This window comes from Gorilla gorilla, chromosome X (assembly GCF_029281585.2).
Source record: "Gorilla gorilla gorilla isolate KB3781 chromosome X, NHGRI_mGorGor1-v2.1_pri, whole genome shotgun sequence".
NCBI lineage: Eukaryota > Metazoa > Chordata > Mammalia > Primates > Hominidae > Gorilla > Gorilla gorilla.
This window is the reverse complement of record NC_073247.2, coordinates 95,241,926-95,250,604: the sequence shown is the minus strand read 5'-3', so window position 1 is coordinate 95,250,604 and position 8,679 is coordinate 95,241,926.

Below are 8,679 nucleotides of genomic sequence, written 5' to 3'. Positions count from 1 at the left end.
AATTAACGGGCCATCCCTAGACTACATTCAGAAGTTTCATGATCCTGTCTGAACAGATTGTTGAATATATGATCACGTTTCCCAAATTTCTTGTTTTGCTTACATTTTCTCTAGGGAAATAGAAGTGCAGAGGTTAAGTACCCGATTAGAAAAGGCAAAAATGTAGTTTTCCCTATTTCCCGCACTATAGCCTCACTGTGAGAAAAATTTTAAATATTTTTCTTATTACAAATTCATGATACTTAAAACTGTGTTTTCTTTCTACTGGATACAATGAAGACATCCATAATTATGCATGATTTATACTGATATTTGGTATATTTGCTCAGAGCTCAAAATCTTTCAAGGAATCACTAATGGCATAGTAAAATTGCTTTTCAAAAATTCTCCTCAATGCTTTAAAAGATCAATATGACTGCAGAGTGGATCATGATCAGAAAGTGGCAATAATCATTATCTTTTAATAAAATAAATTTTATTTTTAGAATTGTCACTTTATGCAGCTGTGTAAAATTTTGCACTCTGGCCCTTGAGAGCAGGGCTAACTTCATGGGCATGTTATCTGTGCAGTCACAAGAACTCCACACTCAAAAGTGTGTTCTGTGCTTGTGCTTGAGGTTTAATGCTCTACAGTCACTATCTTGAAAATCTTGGTAATTTTATTTTTGACTTGTGTTTTGTACATAGTGTCCAATGAGACAATGGAGCATGTGACAGGAGTTTGGAGCCTGGCCTTACCTGCAATTCCTCCTCCCACTGCCTCTCTGCCTGCCCAGGACGAGTTCTTGGCACTCAAGGTTGCCCAGCAACATCTGTTGCCTACACTCCAGAAGAAAGGGTTGAAGATCCTGTGAGTCTTGGGCTGGGGCTTGTTGACTGCTATTCCTGCCCTGAGTTGGCAGTCACCACAATGAATTTGTCAGGTGCCTCTGTAAGAGTGATCCTCTCATCCAGCCATCTCCCCCAATCCAGGAGTGAGTACTGGTGTGGGAAAGAGATATGCCTTGCTTTATTTCTTCCCTCTCCCTGGAAGGACATGGCATTTTGGCCCAGTGACTGGCAACTGGGAGAACCTAGCAGCAAATAGGCACACACGAAGGCATGGGGCATGAACTCAGCTCATGAGTATCCCTATGCCTGAAGGATTGGAACATTAGATAGCAAATTTTTAAAAGCTATGACAGGTCAAGAGAGATGAATCATAAAAGGAAGAAAAAAAGCTTTAATGATACTTGTGCCCAGTTTTTGAACAAGGAGCTCAGCATTTTAAATTTGCACTGGGTCTCACAAATTATGCAGCCAGTCCTGCTATTGAGGTAGTCCACCAACCAATTTTAGGTGGCAATCCAAGTGGCCTACTGGCAAGCTAAGACCATGTTAATAGAATTCTTAATTTGAGCATGGTGCGATGGCCAAAACCCTAACTAGGGGGGTCAGAAATCTGGATTTAAAATAACTCTGCAAACTACCTCACTCTGTAATCATGAAGAAGTCTCCTCACTCTCGGATGTTCAATTTTTTCATTAGTAAAATAAAAGGGTTATGTTTTGTGTGTTTTCCAAAGCCATCCAAATGTAAGAATTCTGCCTTTCTGTACATGTCTTATTACAAATGATTTTTGCTTTAGCAAGTAGGGTACAGTACAACAATTATATTCTGTCTATATCACTGGTGCTCAACTGAGGGAATTTTGTCCCCCAGAGGATGTTTGGAAATATCTGGAGACATTTATGATGGCTACACCTCAAGGGAAGAGAGTGTGCTATTGAATTCTGGTGTATAGGGGACAAGGATACTGCTAAACATCTTACAGTGAACAGGGCAGCCCCCTACAACAAAGAATTATCCAATCCAAGGTGTCAAGTGCCAAGGCTAACAACCTCTGGCCTGTGAAAAGCGTACTATCTCTTTGATTTCATATGGAAAATCCAATTTTTCCTCTAACAATGGATTTTGGCTTCATAATGTTAGGATCAAGGCTATGTGACAAAATCAAAACATGAAAGATGTTGACTAACATTGTTATTGAATTCTGGCATCTGGAAATGGGAACATATGTCTCCTGCAGTGTTTTGTTTGTCAAGATAGAAAGAGAATGATGAAGTGTTGTTATAAAAGTATCTCACACATAATGTATGGAGAAGCATAGAGAGAACTGCTTTCTTGGGCTAATGATTAAGCAATTTTTCCACTGGTATACTTTGTTGTGTTGGAGAAAAGTTAAAGGTGATAATTTCTTTACAGCCACAGTATTTTTACACAATAAATAGAGTGTTCTAACAAGGCTAGTCGTTACTATCACTAGTAACTTTGAGATGAATAAGGAGGACACTACTGGCTAACTCCGATAATTATTTATTCACTAACTCATTAATATATTCATTTATTCAATAAGTTTTAATTAAAATCTTACCTTTTTCTATTCTTTCAGAGAATATAGTGATTAGTAATAGTTTTAAAAATCTACATAGATCCTTACTTATCGTCTAATAATTGCAGCAAGACACAAAATCACTAAACCAAATACGTAGCTAATAATGAGATAGCTATGAAGAAAGTATGGAGTAAGTGTCACAGGTTGTAAAACAAAAGAGAGCGAATTCTTTAGGTGTTCAAGGAAGAAAAAAGAAGTTGTTTCTGACTGGTGTGATCAAGAAGTCTTTATGATATTGGTGATTATCGATTTGGATTTTATTCATGAGGTGGAATTCGGATAGTGCCTTATCTGCCATATTGTGAAGGGAATGGCAATATCCAGGTGAAGAAGGTAAAAAATGCAAATACATTCTTAGAATCAGATTTCTGTAATGGAATGGTATATAGAGGGGACTTTTTTATTAGCGGTATCAGAAACCCAACTCAAACTAATTAAGGCTAAAAGGATAGTTTATCTTAAGGATCCTGAGGTATCTCATGAAAACCAAGGAAAGAACTTAAAGAAAGGTAGAAAAATGAGCATGTGCACAGAAAAAACAAAAAAACAAAAAACAAACAAACAAACAAACAAAAAAACAGAGACTAGAAGAGAAGAGTCCTTATTGAGTTCCAGACTCTGGTTCCAATGATTTCTGAGACCTAGATGCATTTCCTATGAATCTCAAAAATGGACTGGGCCTTGCTTGGGTTTGGTGCCCACCCTAGATCAATCGACTCTGGTAAGAGGTGGAGATACATGTACTCACAACTCAGCACTCTCAGCTGCTATATAGATGGAGTTGAAGTGGGGTGGCAATTTCCAGAAGGGGTATATTTTGCTGGAATAATGGAGTATACTGGATGAAAGGTGTCCACCAGACATACATAGATGTTTCTACGTTATTCCTATAACCTTATCCAATCATCTTTGAAATTAAATGACATTTCTTACATTTATAGAGTAATATATGCCAGAGAGTGTCTCACCTAAATTCCAAGAGTCTTATGCAAAATGTTCTGCTATTACTACAAATCTTATAGATGAGCAAACCTAGTTTATATGAGATAAAAATAATTTGATCAAGGTAATATATAAATTTGATAAAGTAGAGAGCCATGATTCAAACACAGATACTCTGACTCAATGGTAACACAATACTGCCTCAAATATTTGTGTGAAATAGTTGTATGGCCAGCTTCACGCGCGTGTGATGAGTACAATCACATATGGTCATATGCTTAGAAGGGCCTCATACTTGGGATTTAATGCTCTGTGGTCCCTGGCTGAAATTCTTAATATTTTTATATTTGAATTTGTGTTTTATAAGGGAAGTCAGATGTGACAATGAAGTGTGAGACAAAGGCTTAGAATCTTGGTTCATGTGAATCTCAGCCTTCTACCTCCCTGCCTTCCTGTGAATATCCCTGTTCCTGGGGGGGTGTGACGTTCAATGGCAAATAAAAAGTACCATGGCAAGTTGTAAGAGAGACTATGGAATAAAGAAACAAAGCTGTATATTTTAGTATCTTTAACAGCACCCCATCACCTTGCTTTTTTAACAGAGTCCTGCATTTTCGTTTTGCATTAAGCCCTGAAAATTATGTAGCAAACCCTGAACAGTTGTTAGAAACGTGATTTTATGCCCAAATAGAGTTTCTGTGATCCCAAAATAACTGCCTGTTAGAGAAAAAATACTGCCTGTATTCTAGCCATGTCAGATCACTATCCAAGAAACAAATACCTAACAACATCAGATACTATTAAGGCCGGTATGTTGGGCCCCATTACCTAACTATCCTAAAGTATCACAGCATAGTAATTTTGAGTGCAAATTCTAGAGCCAAATGGCTCAGTTCACAACCTAACCTTCTTTGATGTGTATCCTTGAGCAAGTTACTTAGCATCTCTGTGTCTTAATTTCCTTATCTGCAAAATAAGTATGATGATAATAACAATAATACCTATTTTATAGAATTGTTATGAGGATGAAATAAATTGATATATATATAAGATGCTTTGAATATTGCCTGATACTTAATACATACTTAGGAAATGTCTTTATTCTGAATTCTATGGACCCAGCATATGAGGATGACACTATAGCATGATTAATGAAGGTGATCACAGAGCTTGTGTCCAAAAAACTACTACTGACCTCAGCCCTGAACTTTTAAGTATATCTACAAGCTTACTAACAGTGTAAGTCGTCCAGAAACTATGTTTCTAATGCTTACTAAATTATGAAATAAAAGGTTCAAGATAATAATATTTCATTCAATGAAAAACATAGATGGGGTACTGTGCAAAGCACATTTAATTTTGAAAAGTATTTTGATCCCAAGGAAAACATTTGAAATTAAGTTGAACTTCAGTAGCAAGTTCAGCACATGAAGTTTTTGTAATTGTATCTATTTAGTCTTGCAGCCTAACAGGCTGTGATATTAAATTCACACAGAAGATATTATTGCTTAAATAAAATTACACATGTAACTACTAGTGTAGTTCCTGACATAAATAAATGCTCAATAAATGATAGCTGTTAGTATTAACATTGAAATCTTTTGAAACCTCAGTGGCTAGGATGTAATTCAGTTCTCTGACCACTTCGGAGTGATTGAAACTAAAGCTCTTTTAAAGGATTTCAGATCGTTTATTATGATGATGCATTTTATGGCCAAATAAATCAGTAGCTATTACCTTTTGGGGAAAAAGTGAGGAGAGGAATATTATGAGAAAGGTCACAGATGTGAATTTTATGGACAGTTTTATTAAAAATCCATTAGATGGCAACAGTAGTTCACAAAGTTGTTCTGCTATTTAACATTGTTACCTACAGGTGCTGAATGACAGTATAAAATCACAGAAGCATAGAATATACGGTCTTCCAGAGCCTGTGAAAGCACAGAGCACCATAATTAGGCACATAGAAGGTACTCAAATGCTAGTATATTTGTCCTCTTCCAGTGAGATTGTATATCGTCCAGCCCCTCAATTTTTAAATGAAGAAATGAGAGTGACTTGCCGAAGTTATGCAGGTTTATTTTTCTGGTTGAACAGTAATTAGAATGTCTAAAAAATGTCTCAGAAGACTCAGATGATGCTCTTCATTTTGAAATAAACTGATGAACCCTGAGAGGAGAGCTTGGAATAGAAAACAACATGAATAATGAGAGCTTCCTCTCCTTCAACAGCAAAGCAAACAAAAGCAGCCTATACAACAACTTATAGAAATCCCACCCTTTGAACAAAGACTCACCTATTGCTGCCCCTGCAACTCCCCCAACCCCTGCCAACTTTTCTCCAGTCTGTTAATCAATGTTCCTACAAGGAAATGTCTCAAATAATCACACACTCTCCTAGAGCTAAATGAGACTTTTATCCAACCATTTTCCCAAAGGCAGGAATTCCTTGTCTAGCATCTCTAACCGATGACTTTTACATTCTGGAGGCTAAAAATCCTCAGTTCTTTCAATAATTCTTTGTACAAAATTATTTTCTGAAACTTTTAAATGCACTGTAATTTAGCAGAGTCAATACTGTTGTACCCAATTATGATAAATTGGATTATCAGTCTTGATTTTCCCCCCTATTGTTAATAAAATTGTACATCCACACACTTTGCCAGGTACATTTGTAGTATCCTCTCAACGTGCAGTGTATTCTTAGCCTTTTGACTCGATTTGTCCAGTAAGAGATTAGTGAAAATAATGCCAATAGATGTTTAAAATGTATGTGCATGATTTGGCTTGTCAGGTTGCCCTTCTGTGATCCGTCATGAGAAATATACACTCTGATTAGTTCTGCTAGTCCAAGAAGAAGGAATATGAGGAAAATACTTAAATACAATTCATGGTATATCCAGGACTAATCAACTCAAAGTCCTAGTCAGAAGTTTACCAAATGATTCACAGACCCATAATAAGAAATACAATTTTTTAATTATAAGTCGCTGTGTTTCTGCAATGGATTATTGTATAGTATCATTTCAACAATAGCCAGTTAATAAACCAAGACCTTCAGTGGTTGACTACTGACAATAGCCGTAGAGTTGCTCAGAATCTAGATATGGTGTAGACTAATTAGTAGGTTTCTTCATTCTTTTTATTGAAAGCTTTTTTTATTTTTCTTTTATGGAAGTCACTCTTGATGTGTGACAAACTTTAGTTTTACTTTTTTCCTTTTGATAAATCACCATTATGTGAAACTTTAAGTGAGCTGAAAGGATTCTCCACTGAGCTCCTGACTTGCATAACTTGTTCTAATACTGGACAAAATGACAAGTTGCTCAAATGAAAATTTTCTGCAGAAGAGAAAGGTGGTTTATAACATGGAGACTTTCCTCAAATCTACACTGAATCTTGCAAATGCTCTTTGAGAGAGTTTCTGTAGAAATTGGTTTCAATATTTTTCTTCTTCTTTTTTTTTTTTTACTTACATGCTGTAATTGTATTTTAGAACAAATTATATTTTCCAAACATCTATAAAATTCTTAACAATGGAACTGAGGGAAAATTTTTAAGGAAGGTTTGATGGCTGTGGGGGTTATAACCCTAAAGAGCCCAATTGTCAGAGGATCACAATTAGTCTTCTTTTTTTTTCATTTATTTTTCAGCTGCAACTAGTTATGGGTCCCAAAAGTGCACCTGCACTTTGCCACTGAATATCCTTAAAAAAAAAGCAAGTGGCCAATTATGTTGGCAAGTGGCTAATTATGCACACCAGGAGCCAAGTTCAGAAGCAAAAATGTACACCCCAAAACAGGAAGACTTCTTTAACATGTTGAGTCTTAGGGTAACTTACACATACTGTGTGTTTATCACTTAATGAAGGAAGCAACAATCATGACCAGATATTAACAAACATTTGTTTATCTATGTATTTATATATGTAGGTATTTATGACTGTTTTCAATTAATCATTGTGCTACGAAGATACAGAGATAAACTGTTTTTGCCCTCAAGGAACTTAGAATTTTGCTGAGATAAGGTGTGTACACATGGAACAAAGACAATAAAGGCAGTATATTAGACGTTGGCTCTTTACAAAATATGTTTAAAATAAAATAAACCGCAGTGTCCTAAATCAGCAGCTTTCAATGTCCGTTATTAGTAAGACTCGCACATTGCCCAAACTAATGTGTAGGTTTCTTTAGTATACAATATAACATAACATTGGAAAGATCAAGAGAATTTCAAGAGAGAGAGAGGAAGATGGAGCAGCCTCTTTATTTAATATTTATTTTTATTGCAACTTTTTCTACTTTTTTTAAGCTCCAGAATTTATGGTTTTATAAAACCATAGGAAGACTGTGAAAGAGAAAACAATATTCTTATTTTATTTATTTTTATCTCCCCTTTTGATATTACATACAGCCTATTTGCACTGCTGTTTAGAGGGTTTGAAAATATTTAGCATGTCAAATCTAGCACAGAACAAAAAAGGAACCACTTGAGAAGCCATGGGCTACTTCTCATTTTTTTTTTTTAAAGTCAGAACCAAATGTAGCTTTACTACTTGTCCCCTCGCTGATTTAATCTAAAATATTAATCAAGGTGACAACCAACCTATAATTGCAAACAGTTGCAAACAGTTCTTCTAAAGCTTTGGAGTTATTAAAGGATAGTCTATCATACAATTTTTTTTTTTTTTTTTTTTTTTGAGACAGAGTCTTGCTCTGTCTTCCAGGCTGGATTGCAGTGGCGGGATCTTGGCTCAGTGCAACCTCTGCTTCCCGGATTCATGTGATTCTCCTGCCTCAGCCTCCCAAGGAGCTGGAGTTACAGGCACCCACCACCACGCCCGGCCTAATTTGTGTATTTTTTAGTAGGGACGGGGTTTTACCATGTTGGCCAGGCTGGTCTCAAACTCCTGGCCTCAAGTGATCGGCCTACCTCAGCCTCCCAAAGTGTTGGGATTACAGGCATGAGCCACCATGCCAGGCCAGTCTATAGTACAATTCTGAATTGTCCCTGTAATTCTGTCCATAACCCCCAGTATCCAAAGGGGTTGTATTAGGATGACAGCACCAGGAGACTGTCTTAGCAACTGACTACTTCCCACCATTATTCCAATTTATTTGCTTTTCTTTTAAAATGTAAATAGGCCAGGGGAGACAGATGTTATTAAAGACCTTAAAGGTGAGACAAGTATTTATTGAGCTGTTACTATTTACAAGTCATTGTTGTGGAAAAAAGGAAATGTAATTCAAAGCTTATGCTCTCAGTAAACTTAGCACACTGCTGTCATTCATATATTTAGCCTGA